A 24,976-nucleotide genomic window follows, 5' to 3' on the forward strand; every position below is an offset into this window, starting at 1 on the left:
AATCGCCTTCCTTGTTGCTATCACTTCCATGAGAAGAGTTGGCAAGTTTGGAGTTATAATGTCAAACCGCCTTTCATGGTTTTCCCCAAGGACATAGTCCCTCTAAATCTGTACCCCAAATTTTTACCAAAAGTGGTCTTCCAGTTTCACAATAATTTCATTCACTTACATGTTTTCTTCCTGAAGCCTCACACATCCACAGAGCAATGTCGACTCCATTCCCTAGATGACCAGCGAGCCCATGCTTTCTACCTACAGAGAACAAAACGTAGCAGGAAGTCCCTACGTTGTTTGTTGCAGTAGCTGAAAGACTCAGGGGGAGGGGGTAAGCCATCTCTACCCAAAGAATCTCCAAATGTATTTTGAGTTACATTAAACTCTGCTACCAACTATCAAGCCCAACTCCCCATCCAGGGGTGAGGGCTTATTTCTTGAGAGCTCAACCCTTGACTGCAGCCTCCCTTCAGGACGTGCCACTTATGGACATATGTAGGGCTGCCACAAGGAGTTCTGTGCACACCTTCCCAGCTCACCATGAGTCAGTGCAGGACTTTGCAGACAACTCCTTCAGTGTGGCATTTCTCTGCCCTCCTTCCCCTCTGCTGCGGATCTGTCTGATTCAGGATGGAAAAGGAACTGGAGACATGGTTAATTTGCCCTGGCATTTATCACCTTGGGTGGAAGCATGGGGCGAGCCAGGGCGCATATGCAGACCAACAGACACTACTTTCAAATTCTCCAACTCCGAGTGTGTGGTGCGCATGCGTAACTCTCAGTGGAATACAGCTAGGACCACGCATCTCTAAGAACCTCCAATTACTAGGGAGTAACCCCCTCATTTGTAGATGCAAATACTGCTTCTGTAAAATCATCTCCATATATACATTTCCCCATCATATATGTGCATATAGAGCATTGGGTTTCGTTTTGCATTACTTCTACAATTCACTTCCGTTGCCTTCTGATACCGTTTATGGACATATCTTTTTCTCTGAGAGAGTGGAGTTAGCAATGGGAAAGGAAAGCACCTAGGTTACTGACATGACTTTTTTGTATTTGTACTTTATTATGCCCACATGTTTAAAGGGCTATAATAATCCAAATTAACCCTTCACCTGCAAAGTAAAACAAATGATACATTATAAAAATAATCTGTTTTGGTAGTTTCTGAGATTAAATGCTGTCCCTTCACTTTTGCCACTACTGTTAATAGGTATGAAGTAGTACGTATTTTGAATCATTATATGAAAAGCACTATATTTTAAAAATACCACACATAATTCAGCTCGGTCTGATCTAAAATCAAACTATTAACTGCTTCTAACACTTGTCATGTAGTTGTGTATTTGAGTTTTATGTTAGCAAAATGTCATCTGGGGGTGGGTGTGTGTGTGTACACATATACAGATTTTTCCCTCTAAATAACGGGCAGAATTTGTGAGACCAGGATGAATTTCCTTTGAAAATGTAGCCCAAAGTGTTCAAAGTTAGATTAGTAGCTGTATTCCTGCTTTCATTGGAAGGTGGTTGCTCAGGGTTTGAAATAAGTAAAATAAGCGTGCACTTGGACAAACTTTCAAAGAAAATAGATAAGGTATTACATTGGCATAGAATTTGTGTGCAATAATTTTGTAATTCCAAAACTTCACTTGTCCCTGGGTCAGACACTAGAGCAGTGGTCACCAACCTTTTTATGCCCAAGATCACTTTTTTTTCAATTTTTAAAGGCAACCCAAGATCTACTCCGCCCACCCCATTCCCCTCAACCCCCGTTGCTCACTCTTCCCCACCCTCACTCACTTTCACTGGGCTGGGGTTGGGGTTCGGGCGGGGGTGCAGGCTCTGGGCTGGGGCTGAGAGGTTTGCTGCGTGTGAAGGGGCTCCGGGCTGAGACGAGGGGTGTGCAAACTCTGGGAGGGAGTTTGGGTGCAGGAAGGGGTGCTGGACTGGGGCAGAGTGGTGGGGTGGAGGAGGAGGTGCAGGGTGTGGGCTTTGGGAGGGGAAGTATGGGTGCAGGAGGGGGGTATGTGGTGCGGGGTACAGGAAGTGGCTCAGGGCTGGAGGTTGGGGTGCGGGGTCCTGCAGGGGGCACTTACCTCCGGCGGCTCCCGGTCAGTGGCGCAGCAGGGCTAAGGTAGGCTGCCTGTCCCGACCCCACTCAGGCACATCGTCACTTCTTCCCCATCATGAACTGGGCCACCTTGCCAGCCAGTAGTGCCCCACGGTGGCCACGCTGTCCTGGAAGAGACCAACATGCCCCCTGGGGGGGCATGTGGCACTGCATGCTGCCTCTCTCTGCGAGCACCACCCCCACAGGACCCATTGGCCACAGCTCCCCGTTCCTGGCCAATGGGACCTGCGGGGGCAGTGCTTGCAGGAGTGTTTCAACTGAGAGAGATGCTGAGTTCGACCAGTCAACTGCTATCGACGGGGTTGGTGACCACTGCACTAGAGTAATAGGAAGATGCAGAAACACTTGGATAAATTATTGAAGTTCCCACATCATGCGTTGCCTCACTGCCGCCCCCCTCCACCCCATGGAAAATACATTGAGCGTTGTTTTCATTTGTCTGCTGTGAACTGGCATGAATGCATAAATGGTGTTCCACTCATGGACTGTGGGGAAATTGTGAAGCAGACGTGCCAGGGATGGCACTGATTAGAAACTTATTTGGATAGGCAAACTTAGCTTCAGAATCAACCTCCCATACAGACATATTTGACAAGTACTTTCTGTTCTTTTTCTTTAGGTTAGGACTGAGGTCATGATGGGAGGGAACTGGATACAGAATATCAGGATAACTGCCTCTATTATGTATTTCTCCTAAAGAAAGCAGAGAGTTCAAGTTCTTGAATCTTTTATGGTTCCAATGTTCAAGTAGTTAAATAAAAAATAGTAACTTTTCTGGACCTTAGTAAATCAGATATTTATGTAATCTTATTATTATGCTACCAAATTCTCTATATATTGTATAGCACTTAATAATACTTATTGTGTTATTTAATTACAAAGTGCTACTTAAAAAAATCTAAATGGATGAAAGTGTAAAATAGGAAATAAGGTTTTATTCATTCATAAAGCAAATAAGAGCCATGCCACAATATTTGATGGCTGTGACATATCAAAACAAAAAATAAAATTAATATGTAGGGTATTTTTGACATAGTTTATTTTACTCTTCTCATTATAGCAATAGACAATTGCATGCTTGGCTAAGTAGCATATTTTTATTGTTATCACCACAGAAAGTAGTAAAATGTGATACAGAGAGTGATATGCACAGGTGCCAACTTTACAATGTTCCAGGGGTGCTCGACCCCTGACTGTGCCCCCGACCCCACTCCACCTCCTCCTCCAAGACCCTGCTGCTTTTTTCCCCCGTTACACCCCCATCCTACCCCTTCTCACCCTGTTCCGCCCCTCCCCCAAGTGAACTGTGTCCTCATGCCTCCCTTCTTCTCCCCCCTCCCCGCCCCCGAGCCTCCTGCGCACTGTGAAACAGCTGATGGCGGTGGGCAGAAGCTGCGGGGAGGGAAGGGGGGCGTTGATTGGTTGGGCCCACTAGTGGGCAGGAGGCGCTAGGGGAAGGGGTGAGTCTTATCGGGGGGGGGGGCGCGCTGCCGGTGGATGTTCAGTACCCAACTTTTTTTCCCTGTGAGTGCTCCGGTCCTGGAGCACCCATGGAGTCGGCACCTATGGTGATCTATACTGGGGAACTGAAAATGAAGAAAGGAGTAAATCACGGAATATTAGACGTTTATCACATTTCTTTTGTTTCCAAAGCACCCATCACGTGGATCTTAAAACCATAATTAGATAAAGCTAGGCTATTAGTGGCTCTAGTAAAACCAAGCTAAAGGCAGGGTAGAAAAAAGTGTATGAGAGGAATGAGGATAATTGTAGTAATAATGAGAATCATACAGCACATTTAATCTAAAAATGCTATATAGATATTGACTTACAGTACCTTTTTTGAGATTTTTGAGTATTATGCCTATTTTGGGGATGGGGAAAAATGAGAGAAATTAAGTGACTTGCTCAAAGCTGGACAATAAGTATCAGAGTCGGGATTAGAACTCTTGTGTTCCTTGCTCCTGTTCCCTGGTCAGTGATCATAGTGATGCAGATAAATTGAACTGAATAGAAGGGCTTTCACCAAGACCTGAAGACAACTGCTGAGGGATTCTAGCAGACCTCCTCTGAGACGGAATTCCATAGAGGAAGTCCCTGAACTCAGGACTCCACTCTCCTGGCCTGATCTCTTTTGAACAGTGAGATTTCCAGCAAGTATAACTCAGCCAGTGTTGACTGCATGGGAGGAACTCTCTCTTTCAAGAAAAATAGTAACTAGAAGAAGAGGAGCATATGAAGTCTTCCAGCCAAAGGAGGCTTACTTGCTACAGTATGTCTATTCTTCGTTCTTGTTTAAAACGTTCCAAGCTATAGGGGTTCCACCAGTGACCTTAAGAAGCTGTTCCTCAATGTGCGTGATGTCGTTGTTTGGATATTCAGCCTACATTTTCCTTCTAATGTCATTTCCACTGGCTCTAGCTATGCCCTCTTGAATCACTCTACGTAGGGCTTGTCTACACTTACATTTTATAGTGCTCTAACATGCTGGCTCGGGGGGTGAAAAATCACCCCCCTGAATGCAGCAACTCCGAGCACTTTAAAGTACTAGTGTAGATGGGCCCTGACTTGGAGCTAATCTCCTCATGGAGGTGGATTACCAGGAGCACTGGGAGAACTCTCTCCCAATGTTCGCTGCCGCGAGAGTGTTCCCACAGCAGCGCTTTGAAGTTTCCAGTGTAGACATACCCTTAGTTCCTCTTCCTCCTGAATCTCTAGACCTGTTAAATAATTTTTTTTAATTATGTCCCTTGCCCCATCCTTAGTAGAAGCTTCCCAGTATCCCAGGCATAGATCATTAAGGGGTTGATAAGATATCAGCAAGACTTGTGCTTATATTCAGCATGTTGACAAAATCAACATGTTGACAATGTGTTCGTTGATAAATGCAAGATGTGGCAGCTAAGCCTATACTATGTTGACTGTTTTGTTTTAGAAAAAAATGTAGGTAATATGCCTGACATTGCTCAGCTTTTCTAAGTACAGTACTTTGGAAAGTGGTGAATCAAAGGTATTATACTCGGAACAGGTTAAATAAAATTAAATTCCAGTCACTCTTGATGACATTAGAATGCACTCTGCCATTAGTGGTGGAAACATGTTACAGCAAAAAATAAGATTGTGTAATCTTTTATGTTGAACTCTAATGAAAACCAAAACAGAAAGTAGGAGTGGAAAGGTGAGACTCTGAGGAGAGCATTCAGTCAAGTTACCATGGTGATAAGATTGAGAACAGAACAGCTTTCCTAGAAGGAACTTGTAAAGAACTGCTGATTGTTTTTGCTGACGAAAACTTACTGTCTATGGGCCAATGTTCTTTTGGGAATAAACTGTTGAAATTGAGTGGCATGATTGTAAATACAGTCCTGAACACTCAACATTCTCTTGTTTCAAGTTCCTGTTCAGTATGTCACAGTAAAAGTAAAAAACAATATTATATAGATTTATTTTTTTATTTCAGTACCAACACTCATTATGATTTTTGGCTTGTTTGTATTTTTGCTTGTAACATTTCTTGTATAACTGTTGACCTTGTGGACTTCCTCTTTTAGGCTTTCGTAAATTTCTCAAAGGCAAAATGGTAGCTTTGTTAAATCTGATGGGGGGGCGCGGGGAAATATTTGCAGAGGAAATGGGGGAACTTTCCTCTAGCAATAGTAAAAATGTTTTTAGGTGAAGCAACATAATAAATGGAACTGTGATCAAACATGGAGTTCTTTGGTTAAGAGGCTGTTTTTATATACATATAAAACAACTTGTTTTGAAATGACAACTGCTGGTTGAATGGTGCATCGGCAGTAGTGGAAGGATGATGTATCATATTCATTTGGCAGTACTTTCAGTGGGAGCAAAATGCGTATATTGACTTCAGCATTCAACTTTAATTTGAGAACATCTTTCTAGTGTGGTACTTTGAATGATTACAAAATGTGTAATATTTCTTTCACCAGTCTGTTGAGATAAATTTGTTCCTACATCAGAAGAAGATCATCACAATTGAGATGCTATAAATATAATTAATAAGCACCTTTTGACTCTGCAGGAGAAGCCACCCACGTGGTACAATGCCAGTGACCAGAGATTTTTGAAAGTATTGTAGGCCAGTACCCAGGTGTCAGGCAAACAAAGAGGATAGCTCCTCTTGCTCCTTTCCAGACAGGGCTTTTTCTTTTTATGTGGCCAGGGTCCAGGCACAGTAGCCCAGGGGATACAAAGGTCACCTGTATACCATCCAGGACATTCTCCCTTCCCACACAGGAAACACTGACCCAAGATGATTTCCTTCGATAGGAATTAATGGGCAGAATTGTGGACTCCTGACTCCAAAGAAGCCACAAAGCCATCTCCATAGCTGCAAGAGAATCTAACTGGAGGATTGCAGAGGTATGAAGTGACTTATTCATCTCCATGGGATGTTCTGAGATGAATCAAAACTTTTCCTGGAAATTAATACAGCCTAACACCACAATAGCTTGGAGAAGTGTTAACAGATTCATTAATCTCAATGGGTGTTCTCCTCCGACCTCTCTCCGAAGTATATCTCAGCCATTGTTAAGGAATCCTGTTCATCAAGGCATATCCCAAAGAGAGGTAGCCTACTTGCGATGGAGTACCATCTGGAACAACCTCAAGCTAGGTACTTAAAATGGTGTGTGTGGATGCTCAGTCTGTATCCATCATTGGTGATCTTATTTTGCCACCAAAGTTGTTGTGGAATATCAATTTTCAAGCCAATCTCACTGAGTCAAATGGATTTCAGAGCATTTTGAATATTAAAATAATTTCCTTACTGAGTGTAGAAAGTTGTGTCTCAGGAACCTTTTTGACCAAATGACTTCAAATTTAGACACAGAAGTTTACCTTTGCCCCTGTTGTGCCAGACTAATATCCAAGATAATCGCACTACGGATGTGGATTTTAGAGCATGTTGAAAATTAAAAGAAGCTCATTGTGCGGAGCTGGATGTTGGGGAATCACCTCCCCCCTCCCCAATTTTGCATCCCAAACTCTAAACCAGCCTGTGTGGCATAGATTCAAGACAATCTGTTGATTTTAGAGCAATTTGATTGTTAAAAGTCCTTACAGGGGGAACTGTATCTGCTGAACTCCTTGACCAAATGACCCCAATTTGCATCACCAACTTTACCTTCTGCTGATCCGAATATGGTAGGGTGATAGTGCCACCACAGTTATGATTACTCCAGGATTTCCATTTTAACAGGGGGTAAATAAGATCTACAAAAAATGTGTGTTTTGGGGTTTAGAGTATCATTTTAAATATTCTGTAGTTCAAGTGAAGCTTCCTGTTCAATTCTACTTCTCGAGAGGACACAATCTCAGATGTGTCTTTCCTCCCATTCCCCTGTTACCACAGGTATTCAGAAACATCCCTCAGAGGGATAGCTCAGTGGTTTGAGCATTGGCCTGCTAAATCCAGGGTTGTGAGCTCAATCCTTGAGGGGGCCATTTAGGGCTCGGGGCAAAAATCTGTCTGGGGATTGGTCCTGCTTTGAGCAGGGAGTTGGACTAGACCTCTTGAGGTCTCTTCCAGCCCTGATATTCTATGATTCTGTGTGCTGCCTCATTTTTCTATAGCTGTTTGTGGAGGTGGATTGTGGGGTGGGGGAATATCATTGGAGGTTTGTGTTTCAAAAAATGGTATTGAGACTAAAAATTTTCTAGAGTCTGACATTTCCTTCAGGTCCTTCTCACAAAACTACAGCATTTTAAGATTCCCTGTGACTCTTGTGTTGATTGAGTGACAGGCATAACTGCACAGTCAATGCTATTAGTGACAGTGCTCAGCGCTGCTGTTTGACTAATTTGGAGAGACTTCCTGCACTACTAGAACAATAATTATTTTCATACAGTCACAGCTTCTGTGTTATTTCAGGTCTGGTTCACATTATAGCACATCAGTGCATATATCTTGTATAAAAAGTATTGCACTGTGATTCTCATTGTGGCCCCAGACTCTAAGTGAAAGGTGGGTTGAATGCAGCACTTCAGAGAAGAGGAGTTAAAGTGTTGTGGCCCTTAAATTCTACGGGCAGAACTAAGCCACTAGTGAGTACCATCACTCAGTGAGTATCCCTCACAGAAGAGTTTCTGAGAGCTTTCACAGAAATGAACTGATTAAGCAGAGATGCTAAAGCTTTTAGATTGCAGTAACTTCTGAAATATCTTAAAACTGGACTTAGCTATCATTTAATAGCTCATCTCAGGGGAACTCCATGCTATAGCTTTCTCAAGAGTTACATAGCTGTGCACCCAGAAACGTTCTAAGAATCTGAAAGTATTATGAGCAGTTCATTTAAGAGAGTGTAAAGATATGGCCAGTCCCTCTGTGCCCCCTTGTGGTGCTTGCAGGCGTGCCCCACCTTACTTTCTCCAAGTGGAGCAGCAATTGATTCACTTTAACTATGGGGGGCAAGGATTAGTCAGCACATATTAACCAAATAGCATGTCCTCTTTTTAATAAGTCTGGGAGAGCAATCTGGTTCAGAGCTCCCAAACAAAGGGTACGTCTACACTGCACGATTATTTCGAATTAGCTTAAACTGATATTACAAAACAGATCTAATAAAATCGGTTTAGCGCGTCCACAGTGGGATCCCGAAATCGATTGTTTGCGTCCATGGTCCAAAGCTACCATCGATTTCAGGAGCGGTGCACTGTGGGTAGCTGTTCCTCAGCTATCCCATAGTTCCCACTTCCGTGTTGAGAGCACAGTGCCTGATGGGGCAGAAAACACTGCCCCGGGTGGTGCTGGGTACAGCCTCACCCCTCCCTTTGTGAAGGCAGCAGACAACCCTTTGGCGCCTTTTTCGCGGAGTGCATTGAGCAAACGCCATAGCACAACAATCTTTCCCTTTTTTTTTTCACGTGGTGGTGGGGGGAAATAAACTGAGGAGCTGTTCCCTGAACCACGCCAGACACTGTGTTTGAACCTACAGACATTGGGAGCTCAGCCAAGAATGCAAATAATTTTCAGAGACTGCTGTGGACTGTGGGATAGCTGGAGTCCTCAGTACCCCCTCCCTCCCTTCATGAGCGTCCATTTGAGTCTCTGGCTTCCCGTTACGCTTGTCACACAGCGCTGTGTATCCTGGAGTTTTATATTCAAACGCTTTGGCATTTCGTGTTCTGTAACGGAGCTGGATACAACAGATTTGTCTCCCCATACAGCGATCAGACCTAGTATCTCCCGTACGGTCTATGCTGGAGCTCTTTTTCGATTTCAAACTGCATCGCCAGCCGTGCTGATCAGAGCTCCACGCTGGGCAAGCAGGAAATGTAATTCAAAAGTTCGCGGGGCTTTTCCTGTTTACCTGCCCGCTGCATCCGAGTTCAGATTGCTGTCCAGAGCGGTCAGTGCTGCACTCTGGGATGCCGCCCGGAGGCCAATAACGTCGATTTCCGTCCACATGAACCCTAATCCGAGTTATCACTATCGAATTTAGCGCTACTCCTCTCGTTTGGGAGGAGTTCCGAAATCGATTTAAGGAGCCGTTTAACTCGATATTAATGACGACGTCGTGTGAACGGATACAGCGTTAAATCGGTATATCGGCCATTAAACCGATTTAAAGTCGCAGTGTAGACCTGGCCAAAGTCTACAAACCAAGTCTTTGAGGTCAGGTTAGGCTTGTCTCCTGGTGCCTGAGAGAGAGAAACTGCCACCTCCTGTAGCCTGCTTGGCTTTACTCCCCTTCCTGTGAGGTAGGAGAGTCCCAGAGCTCAGACTGCAGCCCAAGCCCAGAAGTCTACAGTACAATTAAACAGCCTGGTAGCCTCACAAGCCTGAATCAGCTGGTATGGACCAGCTCTGGGTTTTTAATTGCAGCATAGACATATCCTTTATCTCCTTAGCTTTCTGTTCCTGTATTTAACTAGCTCAGCTCCATGATGGGATAGGGCCTCCTAGATTATTCCCAGGCTGTCTGCTCCAGCCTCTACCTTAAAGGGGTTGTATGCTTTTTTCCATGCATTCTTCACAGGGAACTATGTCTTGGGAGCCCTTTGGCCAAATGACTCCAAATTCCACCATGCTCCATGTTGTGGCATGCCAGTTTTCAAGACAATTCCTTATATTTGTGTGATTTAGAGTAATGTAATATTAAAAGTAACTCCTTGTTGTGGGGGCTTTATTAGAGGAACCCTTGGGCCAAATAGCCCTAAATTTTATACCACTAACTACCCCTAGTCCCAATAAGGCATCAGAGTATGCATGTGGATTTTAGAGTAGTTTGAAACATTGGCTTTTAAACCAGAAGCTTTGGTTTCAGGGCAAAATGTCTGAAAAGAGCCCGGGCAGAGGGCAATTAATGTGCACAACACATTCTTAGAAGTTACAGAAGGCGAGACTTGAACACACAGTAGATGAGCGTTGCTCCGGTTCAAAAGTCACAGCATGACATGTGAACCATCCTGTTACTCTGATGTCAGACTGCCTCCAAGACACTTTGGTTTGCAACAAAACCCCAGTCCAGCTCCACATGTGCAAATGGCTTTCTCCGGCTTGTCAGCTTGGTTCCAACCACACTAGATCCTACTTTTACCCTGAATGACTTTTTAAATATTTGTTACCCAAAAGGGCAACGGCTATGGACGCTTGCTGAGATGAATCCTGAATGGGTAATGACAGTTTGGAGGGACTCATTCATAGTTTGAGCCCCATGTGTACACACAATTATAAGAACCATAAGATTTATAACAATTATAAGAACCATAAGATTTATAACAATTATAAGAACTAACCCATTCACTGTTACAGACTAGGGAGCGAATGTCTAGGAAGCAGTTCTTCAGAGAAAGAGCTAGGGGTTACAGTGGATGAGAAGCTGGATATGAGTCAACAGTGTGCCCTTGTTGCCAAGAAGGCTAACGGCATTTTGAGCTGTATAAATGGAGGCATTGCCAGCAGATCGAGGGATGTGATCATTCCCCTTTATTCGACATTGATGAGGCCTCATCTGGAGTACTGTGTCCAGTTTTGGGCCCCACAATACAAGAGGTGTGTGGAAAAATTGGAAAGACCTGCAGCAGGGCAACAAAATGATTAGGGGGCCGGAGCACATGACTTATGAGGAGAGCTGAGGGATATCGGATTGTTTAGTCTGCAGAAGAGAAGAAGGAGGGAATTTGATAGTGCTGTTCAGCTACCTGAAAGGGGTTCCAAGAGGATGGCTCTAGACGTTCTCAGGTACCAGATGACAGAACAAGGAGTAATGGTCTCAAGTTTGCAGTGGGGGAGGTTTAGGTTGGATATTAGGAAAAACTTTCACTAGGAGGGTGGTGAAGCTCTGGAATGGGTACCTAGGAGGTTGTGGAATCTCCTTCCTTTAGAGGTTTTTTAAGGTCAGGCTTGACAAAGCCCTGGCTGGCTGATTTAGTTGGGGATTGGTCCTGCTTTGAGCAGCGGGTTTGGACTAGATGACCTCCTGAGGTCCCTTCCAACCCTGAGATTCTATGATTTAGATGCCGTGTGATTTTTTTTTTTTTTAAGCAGTCCCTTGCTCAGACATCTTCAAAATTGATCCGTTGGCCCTACCCCAGGGCCCCCATAAAGCACAGCAATTTTCAAGACAATCTGAGAATCCATGTGGATTTTAGTGCATTTAAGTAAAATTGGCTGTTAAACTTCAAACTAATTTACTGTTTAACTATAGTGGTACTATTGCCCCCCTATGAATTCTAGTTCTAGAGATAATCCAGTGTGGTTCTTCAGCAGGGTTACTGTGAACCTCCAAGTTCGGTTTATTTTATCCCTGGCACCCAAAAAATCTGTCTGTGTGTTTGTAAATATACATATGGCAATGACCAAGTCATTCATCACTTAGTAAAAAATGGCAGCAATGAAGATGGTACCATAGCCAGAGATGCTGTTGTGGCTCTGTTTAATGCCATTCCTAATCTCCAAGCTCAGGGCTGTTCAGAAAGGCCTAGTAATCTTGCTGCTATTGGTTTCCAACAAACAGATCATGGTGATTGGGGGAGAAAAAGGATATCCAACTCCATTCAGCTGCGAAAGTTATCTAAGGCCTGATCAACATGTAAAATTTAGTTTTGACCTAGTTATATCCCTCGGGGTGTGAAAAATTCACACTCCTGAGAGACACAGTTAAGCCAACCTAAGCCCCAGTAAAGACACCACTGGGTCAAGGGTCAATAGGAGAATTCTTCTGTTGACCCAGCTACCACCTCCTGAGAGGATGATTTTACTACAGAGATGGAGAAAAAACCCTTCCCTTGCTGTAGCAAATGTCTCCAGTGCGTACTACAGTGGCTTAGCTGCACCTCTTAGTAGGCTCTTCATGGTGAAGCGAGGGACTATTGCACAGCTGATTCTGATTCTGCCCAGCAAAGCTGGAAGCAGGTGGAAGACCTATAACTGCTCTCCTATGAAATGGAATTTCCTGAAAAAATAATACCCTTAGTCATGCTTTGGTCTTTATGGATGTACCTTTTTGTTTGCTGCTTCAGTTCAGATTTGTACATAACTGTTTTAAATCCTTGGTAATCTTATGGCTTGAATGGTCCCCAAATACTACATAGGGTGAGGTAAGCTGTTTCTATGCAATTTACTGGTTGATTTTTGTTTTGCTGCTTTGAGATCATGGTCTGCTGGAGACCCATTGCGTGCACTGGCCTGATTTTTATTAGTATCCTCTCTAATTAATTCTCCAGCAGTGAATTTTAATTCAATATCCGAGTCTAGGGTATGAAATAAGACTACTGAAGACTGCTCAATGCTGAGATAAAATGTAGCCACTTTTTGGCAGTGATGGTAATGCTTTGCACATCTATAATGCCTTTCGTCTAAATATTTCAAAGTGCTTTATAAACATGAATTTACCCTTATGAAGTAGATGTTATCAAACTCCCTTCAGTAGCACGATTATAGAGGATATTTTACTCCGTGTTTTGGGCAGGGGAATTAGGTAGAATGAAAAATATAGATCCGTCTCCAAGTGAAATGAGGAAGTTAAGAACCACTCAGAAGTGCATCTTCTTTTTGATCTGACAATATTAGTGATGAATCTAAATGTATTTCCTGTGATGTTCAGACCTTGGATGGTGATAACAGATGGTCTCAGCTGAAATTCAGTGAATTTCATTTAAATAAATAGTAGGTGAACTATGGTGCAAAGTAGCTCCTGCTGCATATACTCCATTTATTCTTTCCTCTAATTTCCAAGTGTTACACATTAACTGATATTGACAGAAGATTGGTTTCGTGCATTATGTTCCTGTTGGGTCTGACCAAGACTGTATCCCTTCCAGCACCCTCACACGTGCCATATAGCTAGCTTCTTTGCTTCCTTATTCCTATGGATTTCATTGTTCTGGGTTTTCTTTAAATATAATCTCACTCTGACTTATTTGTCTACACTCTTCTGCTACCTGTCATCAAACATGTTTTTGCTGTGTTTTTCACTTTAGGGACAATTAAAATTCTGTTCTGAATGATTCTGCAGCTTAGTTAGGTACAGATATTCCCCTACTCCCCACCCACTAACTGTATTTTCATTTTGGTTGTGGCTCCCATTCCAAGTACTATAGCTGGAAAAAAGCAATACATCAAGAGAGAGTCTAGCAGCCAAGATACCGTTAGTATGTAAGACTTTTGTAGTCCACAAAGAACAAAATTGAATGAGTAAATTTTTCTTGTGAAAACTCAAGCAATGTAGAAATCTTTGAAAGCAGCATCTCCAACTGAAATGTAAACAATATGTTCCTAAAAGGATTAAAAGAAAAAAACATGAGCACAAGTTCAAATGAAGAACCAATCTTCTTATTATCCACTCTAAATTCAGTGTTTTAGCAGTAGAACTGACCCTACCTTCTTCCATATAGAATCCATTGTGAAATGGATGAGGGGAGAGTGTTGTAGACTGAATGGTTAAGCACTCTGAAAGCTAGCTTTGGAAAATCATTGTTCTACCAATGGGGTAGGCCAGAAACAGAACTATGTTAAAGGAGTAGTACAAAGCTGCATATATACTGCACGTTTTTAACCAAGTTTGTAGTCATTTGGTGACGTGATTGGCTTTAACTGTGGTTTTATCCACATGCAATATGATTAACACTTGCTGGTAACCATGGGATCTATGAGTGCATCACCATGGCAGCAGCCTAGGCTGACATGTAGTTGTCTTCCTTTAACTGGGTTGGCATACTGTTTTTGGCAGTGTAGATGGGATTTTTTAAGCATGTTTGTGTGACCAGTTTGGTTGGAGCTCCTTTCTTCCAGCTGTCTCTGTAGCATAATATCTCAGAGTTCATTACTCCTTGTGCTGTTATTCCTGCTGCTCTGTGTACGTAACCTCTTGGTATTCTTTTCCCTGATGAAACATTGAGGGATAGCTTCCCAGAATGTACTGATATTTATTTATGTCAGCAGACAGAACAGTAAGCACATCATTTTGTTGTAAAGGAAGCTGCTGTGTAGACACAACTCAACAGTATTTGTTGAATTAGGTCAATGAGCTACAAAAAAACCAAAACAAAACTCCAAAAACAGTTGCACTTGTAAGATGGGCTTTTTCAGAAGCATTAAATAGTGACCTAAATCTGCTCCCGCCGAAGCTGACTTTAACAGAAGCAAAGTTAGCGTAATACTGAGTACTTGTGAATACAGGGCATAAACTTAAAGCCATTTGTTTCAACCTTACATTATTTCATTTACTGTGTGACGCTTTTGGAGAGATTTTTGTCATTCATTCGCTTTGTGTAATTTAAGTTGCTATTGATATTAATTACCTGGTCCAAATTGCATGATAAGCAGTGATACTGATAATAGGATAGATATTCTAAAGTATAATAAAATAAATAGTGATAGTCACCTGCAATTTGGTCTTTAAAGGCATGCATCAAATTAACAAATGCCAGTGGGATAATTTGGAATAAGATTGTGAAAGCTTTCCAGGAAGGTATCTTCACTCTGAAAACTTGGTCCTCAAGAACTCAATTACAGATTTAAAAAAACAAAAAACCATAAACCCAGAGTAGTTTTAAAAGGCAATATAGACATCTAGAAAACTCATGTTCAAAGTTGGGGGTCAATTAATTAACACAAGTGGGAGTTAAACAGGCTCAATGGACCCTTTGGTTTTTGATCAGACACAATAATGGTCTCTTATTGTGGTAGGGGTGCTGTAACATTTAACCGTTTCAATTTACCTTGTTTTGTTTTCTTATAACTGAACTAGCTACTTTATATTTTAATGCATTTGGTGGTTGGGCTGTGCCAAACAAAAGGTGGTTGACTTTTTGTTATTGTTCTTGTAGGCCCTTTTTAAAAGGGGCAATATCAAGTTAAAAAATGCATTTAATAAATCAAATCCCCTTACCTGTATCACTAATACAACAGTTAAAGAAATGAACTTTATTCCATTATTATTTACTTACCCTTTACATTGCAGTAGCACCCAGAGACTTCAATCAGAATCAAGGCCTCTTTGTAGTAGATGCTGTAGAGAGACACAATAATATATATATAGACATTTCCCCAAAGGACTTAAAATCTAAGAAGACAAGCAACATAAGAAGCATATATGGCGAAAGGACTATAATCAGTAGGGTTGCCAACATTCTAATCGCACAAAACTGAACACCCTAGCCCTGTCCCTTCCCCAAGGTCCATCTCCTGCTTACTACATTTCCCCCTCCCTCAGTGACTTGCTCTCCCCTACCCTCACTCACTTTCACTGGGCTGAGGCAGGGGATTGGGGTGGCGGGGGTGAGGGCTCTGTGGGTGCAGGCTCTGGGGTAGGGCCAGAAATGAGGGGTTCAGGGTGTGGGAGGGGATGAGGGCTTTGGCTGGAGTGTGAGCTCTGGGCTGGGGATGAGGGGTTTGGGGTATGGGTGGGGGCTCCGGGTTGGGGGTGCCTTAGGGTTGGGGCATGGGGGTTGGGGCTCAGGTTGGGGTGCGGGCTTACCTTGTGCTGCTCCTGATCAGTGGCACAGCAGGGCTAAGGCAGGCTTCCTGCCTGTCCTGGTTCCACACTGCTCCTGGAAGCAGGCAACAGCAGGTCCAACTGCTAGGTAAGGGGTCAGGAGGCTCTGCATACTGCGCTTGCCCACCTACCCCATGCCCCAGCTCCCGTTGGCTTTGGTTCCTGGCCAAGGGAGTGTGGAGCTTGTACTTGGGGCAGGGGCAGCATGCGGAGCCCTGTCTTGCCCCTGCCTAGGAGCTGGACCTGCTGCTGGCTGCTTCCAGGACACGATGTGGAGCAAGGACAGGTAGGGACTAGCCTGCTTTAGCACTGCCAACCAGACTTTTTAGCGGCCTGGTCAGCAGAGCTGCCAGGGTCCCTTTTTGACCAGGCATTCCGGTTGAAAACCAGACACCTGGTAACCCTAATAATCAGAGGTATACAATTTTTACATACACATCTATAGATTTACAGTTATTTTTTTTAGATGTCCTTAGTTAAAGCATTTTTGCTTAGGCTGATCAATTTAGCTAAAGGATGCTTCTCACTGAATTATCCAATACTCACTTTTCTGAAATTTCCTATTACCTGAACCAGGGTCACATCTCCTGACTGCAGCAGGAAATATGACCCTGTTGAGATACTGAAGAAAGGGGGTTTCAGATAAGTGAGTTTCATACATTTGACATTTGCAATTTAAGGATTGGGAGGTAGCTCTCCCAGGGATGAAAAACTGCCCATGCGGTGATCTAGTCCTGAAAGGTCTGGATGTTGCACTGATCTGCCTGTGAAGTTGTTGGTTATCAGCTGTATTATTTGAAGTACTGCTAATGCAGGAAAAGAATGGAGAAAAACTGCCAGTCCTCCTTGCTTCCAGTGCTGGGTTTCCTACCATCAAAAGTGAATACATGGCAAATAAGTGGATACTGGATAGCCTGAGAGATTACTTCCTTGTGTGAGCGAGTGTTCAGTGTGGAGACCTGTCACTGAGTGGCTACTTTCTGTGAAGGGGTATAATCCCAGGTTTAGGTGGAGGTTCTTTGCTCCACAGCTCTGCACCTTTACCATTCTTTATTGTCCTGGTAAGCAAAACTAGTGGCAGATTATCTTTCCTGTTTGAATTATGGGTTTGACAAACTAGGGGAAAGGCTGTGACGGAGTCCTGAAATACTTCTGAGAGCTCACTTTTTATTTGCCCTACTTAGTCTCCTTTTTTGTTTTCTTTTCCTATTCTGTATTCTTTTGTAACTCATTTGCTTTCAGCTGCTCAATTTGTCAGGACTGTGTTTAGATTTAAAATGGACGACGACGACAGTTATGGTATAAAGCCCCTCCCACAGAGCAGAGTGAGAGCTTTCTCTCTATAGCTTTGACCTTAAGAACTGCACTCTGAAATGAATACTGGGAAAGGAAGGAATTGGAGAGAGGCATCCTGGCAACTAACTTAGGCTGAAGAAAGCCTCTCTTTTTGTATCCGACTGTTTTTATCTGTTTCCTCACACCTCTACTATCTTCATAAATAAAACAACACAAAATGTGTTGCACCTATAACTAGGCTACAGAGCTGGATTTTATCATCTTTCACTGTACACCAACATATTCCATTGTGAACAAAACCTTGAAGTGATTTAGTCTGCTTTCAAAGTAAGCATAGTGATCTAACAGCATATGTCTCAATATCTTTTAGAGAACTCCAATTATAGGCAAGTAATGTGTCTATATACTGTTTATGCTGAGTGATGTGATGAAGATTTCTCTTCTGTCCTAATATGAGGCTCTAGCTGTGTAAAAAGATACAGGCACTTTTCCCACATAAAAAATCATACCACTTAACAAGTGGATTTTTTCCTCCTTTGATTCCGATAATTTCTGCATTACTAATGCAGCTAAGCAAGGAAGAAACGGCATATTTGCAAATATCTGAATTCCCAACATATTTTGCATTCATTCTCATCCTCTGTGGCGCCTCCATATACTTGCATTATGAAGGTTACATTTCTCTTTGATGCGTACTTATGGATAGCTTGTAGAATGTTCTGGGAATAGTGTAAACTCATTAATTTCTGCTGCACAGGGTGCTTGTTTTTGAATAGAGTTGTCTGACATTTTCATAACAGACCACTCATTTGACCAATTTGGTCAATTTTTTTCAAGGATTAATGAACAATTTTTCTGTGGGTGACTGAACTTTTACAAATTCAGTTGTTTGTTGCTAATAATTGATCAAACAATTCATGTGAACAAATTTTGGTTTGTGGGTAATTTGCAGACTTTTTGTTATCCATTATGGTTGGTCACCCTGAGTCACATGATGTTGTTTCTGCTCTCTGATAGAGTGAGTGATTTTTTTTTTTTAATTTTTTTTTAAAATAGCCAATAGCAAATCTTGCAAACACGGATATTCAAATAGAGAGCAGCCCCTCTCCAACCATTTATGTGAACAAAAATTCTTTTGTAAGTAGTGAATAAAAAGGGGCATGAACATGGCTGGAGTGAGCAGCTATTTGGATATCAAACACATGCTTGAGAATTACTGTTTTGCAGTTTTCTTCTACCTCTGGACGAGCTAATCATTACTCAATAATTATTACTGAGTTTTGTGGCTTTAAAAACATTCATTTAGAGAATAGGAAATGGAGTCAATTTCTTCTTTTAATTTTATTTAAAAAGACACAAAAAGGCTAGTAGACTTAAAAACAACAAAAAAAAAAACAACAAAAAAACCTGCCTCAATACAAGTCTGCTCTTCAATGTCTTACCTGTAGGATTTTTATAACGTATTTCTTCAAATGTATCCATGCAACTAAAATAAACTGCCTTCCTCAATTTTCTAAGTTATTGTACAACTTGGTAAATTTAACTGCTTTGCACGTTCTTCTAAATGTGCATACTTATATTGACTAATGTAATGTATGCCTTAGGAAAATATATAATTTACCACTTCCAACCCCAATTAAACATTCAAGATGAATGTTCTACAATCAAATCAATGGAAGGATTTTTTTTGTTTTAGTGCTTACAAAAGGTGCTACATAAATATCAGTTTCCTCTGAAGTCTTTTATTCCTGGAACAGATTTGGCATGGGCAATAAGAATGCCAACATCTAAGAACTCGTCTCTGGATAAGTATATCAAAAGGCACGGTCCAGATATAAGCTTCTCAGGGATGTACCCTTGTCTATGTGGATTTCCACTGAATGTGGATGCAAGTGTCCGGTGGCCTAATGGCATGAGACAGTTCATTTCCCATAGTTATTTAGTCATAAGTTCTGTACCTCTGCAAGGGTAACTTTTATGATGTGGACACCTGCAACAGGACTGATAGGGAAACTAATTCTTCTTGTTATTACCACGCCTAATCACTGCTGATTTAATCTGTATATACATTCTGGGATGAAAACGTTGGTGTCTCTTACTGATCCCCTGAGCCACCTGGTCCCACAACTGATACTGGTTTTTAATCTGTGTTTTATTTGTTAGCACATCTGTTTTTAAATGTTAAATCTTATCCTTTTACTTGTCTCTCCATTTCTTTTTCAGCATCATCTTCCTGTGACTGGAGGCAGCAGACAGGAGAACTTCCCTACATCAATGCACTGCCAATGGTAAATACAATTTTAACCGCCTACAAAAAAGTGGTATGATTCTTTCTTCCAGTACCGTTGTAAGTCAATCTTATACTGTAAATCATGTTTTTGAAAGTCTTAGGCCATGTCTCCACTATAAAATTATAACAACCTAACTTGCGTCAGCGTACAGCCACTGGAGTTATTAATCGCTTGTTTGTGTACAGTATTTGACTCCTTGTGCTGGAGGTGCGCGTGCTCAACAGGAACACTTGTATAGATTATACTGTCAGTGTGGGGCATTGTGGGACAGCTCCTGAAAGCCAGTAACAGTTGACGTAAGCAACCCAGTTCTACACTGACGCTGTCGACCTAATTATATCAACTCTGATGCTACGCCACTTGGGGAGGCACTTAAATTTGGCTCTCGCCAATATAAGTGAAGATGCTTCTGCAGCTAGGTTGACACTAGGCATTTTCTGTCCATCGTAGCCCTGCAGTGAAGACCAGGTCTTAGTTTTAGCATGCAAGTAGAATTTTCTGCAGCAAAAACCAAAGCTTTATACCAGTTTACAAAGGAATTTACAAGTATTTCCAGATTTAATCCTGTTGGCAAATATAGCAACATATTTTGTTTTCAACAAATAGTTTAATTTGATAACCTTTTATTAGTACCTTCACACTGTTGGTAACTTTCTGTTTTTACTTCTGACCAAGGGCATGGGCAAGTGGTTGATTTGGCTAGATATTCTACTACCCGCAGTAGCATGCTTTTGAAAGTTTGTTTCAATACTACCAGCTTCTCTCGTTAAAAAGCTATGCAGTGCCAGCGGTTTCTTATTTCAACACATTTGCCAGTATAAAACTAGTGAAGTTACTCTTTGCTCACAGAAATAGGCAGCAAGGTTGATGTCATATTTTCTCACTCCCTCCGTGTAATGTTAACAAGCGTTGTAGATTATTGCAAGTTTAACTTTGCAGACTGTTTTAAAGTTACTGTTGCTTTTGTAGTGGTTGAGCAGATCGAGAGCAGAAGTGAGGGTTAGGGGAGAAAGTCACAGCAGTGAGGAACAGGGAAAGGGTTTCAAATTATTGCCTCTACCTCTGATCAACTTTATGTGTGATTGTTTTCCTTGTAATTTTGATGTCCTCTTTTGTCACAATGCAGCAGTTTTAATCATAACCTGTAGCTTTAACCTGAAAAGTGACAAATATGCGTGGCTCACAAATAAAAAAAGGTGGTTTGTTTTTTTTTGTTTTTTGTTTTGTGTGTTTTTAGCTGAGAGCCCTGAAAATTCCCCCTGGGTTCTGAGAGTTGAACCAGGTTCTTCACTTTGTATAATCATGAGTATTAAAAGATATGCAAATCAATTATGGCCTTAGTTAAAGTTTCACAACCTCACTGCCTTCATTTTGTGCTCTGAGTGACACCAAAAAAGGCAGTGGGTCTGTATGGATATAACTGATTTTGTCCTGATATTGAATTTAGTAAACAACTCCTGTTGATAATGCGTAAGATGGAAAACTGTGTTGGCTGGGCAAGACAACCAGGAGTAAAACATAATGCAGTATTACCTTGTTGTTAAACAGAGCAAATATAACTCTGAGAAACACCTCTGTGCAGAGGACCTACATCCAGGGTGGGCAAAATACGGCCCATGGGCCGGATCTGGCCCATCTAACATTTTTTGTCCGGTTCGCTAGGCTCTTTGACTGCCACCTTGTGATCTCTGGGATGCTAAAAGTCTTGTGGTGCAACGGGGTGTTCAGGCAGGCCGCGGCCCCACGCCACTCCCGGAAGTGGCCGGCTGCTGCTGGCGTGTCTCTGCGTGCCCCTGTCTGGGGGGCAGGTGGCTCTGCATGCTGCCCCCACCCCCAGCACCATCCTCACAGCTGAGTGGGTGGTGCTTGCGAGTGTAGGCGGCTCATGGAGGTCCACAGGCACCTCCCTTCCCCGAAGGGGGCATGCAGATACGTGCCAGCAGCAGTCGTGGGAGCGGCATGAGGCCACGGCATGCAGGGAGCCTGCCTGAGCCCTGCTGCTCTGATGTCTAGGGACTGCCTGTGGTAAGCGCCTCCTGGCTAGAACCTGAACCTCGCACCCCCTCCCACACCCCAACCTCCTGCCCCAGCTCAGAACCCCCTCCTGCACCCAAACTCCCTCCTAGACCCTGCACCCCAGTCCCCTGCCCCAGTCTGGAGCTCCCTCCTGCACCCAAACTCCCTCCCAGACCCTGCATCCCCTCCATTAATATAGTAGAAATGTGCAGCCCATGATGACTTCTTAAAATTCGTGGAGTGTCCCCCTACAAAAATTATTGCCCACTCCTGACCTACACAACCCTATGCACCACTTAAGTCTCAGCTAAACCCTTAAAATGGGGTATGGGTATTTCATAGGCAATATGCTAGCCCAGTCACTTTTCAGGGTAGAATAGCACTCACTGTCCAAAAAGCATGAGGCTAGCTATACCTTCAGACCTTTCTAGTCACTCCAGAATTTTATTGCTAATCTCAATTGCTTTCCACCAGAAAACAATACTGCTTTCTTTTTTATTTAAGAACATCTTTTTAGCCAAGATTTGAAATACAGCTCTGTGTTATTGCATCCCTTAAAAACATGACTCATTCCATATTAAGCTAGTCTTAATACCTCATTAAATTTTAAAATACTGAGAAGATCTGTATTTGAAATCTCGTTGCATTCTGTCCTAATTTTCCCTCCCCACAAAGTATATCAAACGCAGAATTGTACAGTCTCAAGGGCATGCTTTTTGGTTCCATAGTAATAAAGGATACTTAACTGCTACGTGGAGCATCAAGAAATGGTCTTCACTACTTTCGTAAGAGCTGCTCTCACTACAGAGATGGGACATATTTTACTATTCCAACTATTTCAGAACAGTTACTTATCTTTTAATTAGAATTATACTCAAATACTAGTACTGTTGAGACAGATAAGACAAGTTTTCCATCTTCCCAAAGGTAAGTATTACTATATGAGTTGTTTTTCTTGTGGACTTTGTAGATAAAATGATGATAATAGGTGACCTGAAAGCAAGTTTTGTTTTCCTCCCAAACACCTCTGTCTCGGGTTATGGATATAAGGTTCAATTCTGCAAGGTACTAAGTGCCAAACACTCAGTCCAGCAAAGCACTTAAGCTAAAGTACATCTCTAATGTTCAGCATGTGACTAGTCACATTGAAGTTAATCATAAAATCACAGAATATCAGGGTTGGAAGGGACCTCAGGAGGTCATCTAGTCCAACCCCCTGCTCAAAGCAGGACCAATCCCCAGACATATTTTTGCCCCAGATCCCTGGCACAGATATTTATAGTAATGCACAAGCTTCAGTACATGGCTTGATCGGGATCCTTATGCTCAGTACCTTTGTAGGACTGAGTCCCAAGTATGTCTGATCCTCCTATTTAAGGATCCAGCAACACTTGTGGGGTTTTTTTTTCTCTTTTTTTTTTTTTTTTTTTGTGGTGTCAGTCGCCTTTCAAGATTCTCAGTCAGGAACGAGTATAAAACACAAAAATCTCATAATTTCTCTAATTTGTGCCTTTCTAATTTAAACCTGATTCAATGTACACTCTGTGCAAAAGTAACTAACTATGGGCTGGTCTACAGTGATGGGGGGGTCGATGTAAGATACACAACTTCAGCTATGGGAATAGGGAAGCAGGTACATATTTACTCAAGGTCTCACATAGTTTGTGAATGTGTCAAGAACAAAATTTGTCTCTTCTCTAATCACTGGATCATATGGGTTTGGCAATATAAGATCATCATAACTAACTTTTCTTTTTTGCTATTTAATAGGCTACCCATCTTACTTGAGAGAGGATATGCAGTGTTCAAAGTGCATCTTGACTTTAATTTAAACATTTGGTGTAGTTTCAGATTACATTCTCATAGGGAAATTGGAGAACTATAAAGAATTATAATTGTATAAGGGGTTTGCAATTAGCTTTATAAAAATCAAATACCAATGGTAATTAGTAACAGTTCTCTTTGAATTTGGGAGATCTTGAATGAGATCCCATAGGAGTTTGTTGTTAGTACCACCAATAAACATAAGAATTATTACTTATTAATATTTCCATTGGGTGGGGTGGAGAGTATACTAATCAAATCTGAAGCCAGCATGAAGGCAACTTAAGTACCTGGGAGACTGTAACTGAAATACAGCATGACCCTGATAAAATGGAGAAATAGTCTAAAAGTCAATAAAATAAGAGACAGTGATTCACAAAGGAAGGAATAATCAAACTGAAAAATATAAAACGGGCAAATGCAGCAGGCCATAAATAAGCTGGAGTTTATTGTAGATGATCAACTGAATGAGTCAACAATGTGATGTGTTGCATAAAAGGCAAATGCTATGCTGAGTTTTATTAATAGAAATATCCTATGTAAAACAAATCAAGAAATTTATTCTGCTTCAATTGCCACAGGTTATGTTTCAGTGGGACAATCTGTTTATTTCTTCAAGTGATGGTCCCTATGTATTCCACTGAAGGTTATGTGCATGCACTGTGTTCCTGGAGCTGGAGCTTTTAAAAGTAGTATTTTCCATCGGTCCATGCATGCGACCTTGCATTGCCTTGTGGTTTCACTTGAGGCAGTAAAGAGTGGGATAGAGTGACTGCGTCTTCAATTTCTTCTCACCACCACATCATCCGAGTCGGAGCTTGCACCTTTCTCTCATCCTTGGTGATGCGCTTTCCAGATTTTCCAGAAAAACAGTTTCTATTCATGTACATAGCTGTCTGTACTGCTTTGGGGAAGCCAATGTCGTGTCCAGGTGCAGTATCTGCTGCTCCTTCCCTGCCCCTACCCAGGAAGGCCAGGGCCTACACCTTAAGAAGCACCTCATGGAGGTTGCCATGGGGCTACTGTTGGATCCTTGATGAAGACCAGCCCCCTCCTTCCCCATCCCCAGTACATCAGCCTGAGCAGTCCAGGAGTGCACTTCCCTTCACAGAATCCCAGTTGGGTTCTGCAGGTACCAGTGCTGTGGACCCCGTGCTGGGGCCTAACCATGAACCACCGAAGCATGCGCATAAGCATGGAAGTAAGTCGTTTTCCAGATCCAAGAAAGACTCTGCACCGCCCATGAGCTCTAGCCGTGGAGGAGGGGCACATTCCAAGGCCCACAATAGCAAAAAGAAATCACATCATTCGCTATATCTGCTAGTCCTGGTTCCTGAACCGTGTACCCCTTCTGCATCAGTCCCAAGGCAGGGCCCCTTACTGACCCCGGTTCCTTCTGTGGACCGGGTGCTGTTAATGCTAGGGAGAATTGGATGTGCTCAGGGGCCTCATGAATC

General features: G+C 42.4%; 1 protein-coding gene across 7 annotated transcripts in view; it reads left to right on the forward strand.

Moving 5' to 3' along the window:
* Positions 1 to 24,976, forward strand: part of TBL1XR1 (TBL1X/Y related 1) — a 175,254-nt gene that overhangs the window by 51,915 nt on the left and 98,363 nt on the right. For 6 of the 7 annotated variants that reach the window (XM_032783447.2, XM_032783429.2, XM_032783437.2 and 3 more), the window contains one exon: positions 19,612 to 19,676. The exons of the other annotated variant lie outside the window; for it this stretch is intronic. The gene's annotated coding sequence lies outside the window, so the exon portion shown is untranslated. The remainder of the gene's footprint in view (positions 1 to 19,611; positions 19,677 to 24,976) is intronic. 7 annotated transcript variants of the gene reach the window in all.

This window comes from Chelonoidis abingdonii, chromosome 8, assembly GCF_003597395.2.
Source record: "Chelonoidis abingdonii isolate Lonesome George chromosome 8, CheloAbing_2.0, whole genome shotgun sequence".
NCBI classification, from domain to species: domain Eukaryota; kingdom Metazoa; phylum Chordata; order Testudines; family Testudinidae; genus Chelonoidis; species Chelonoidis abingdonii.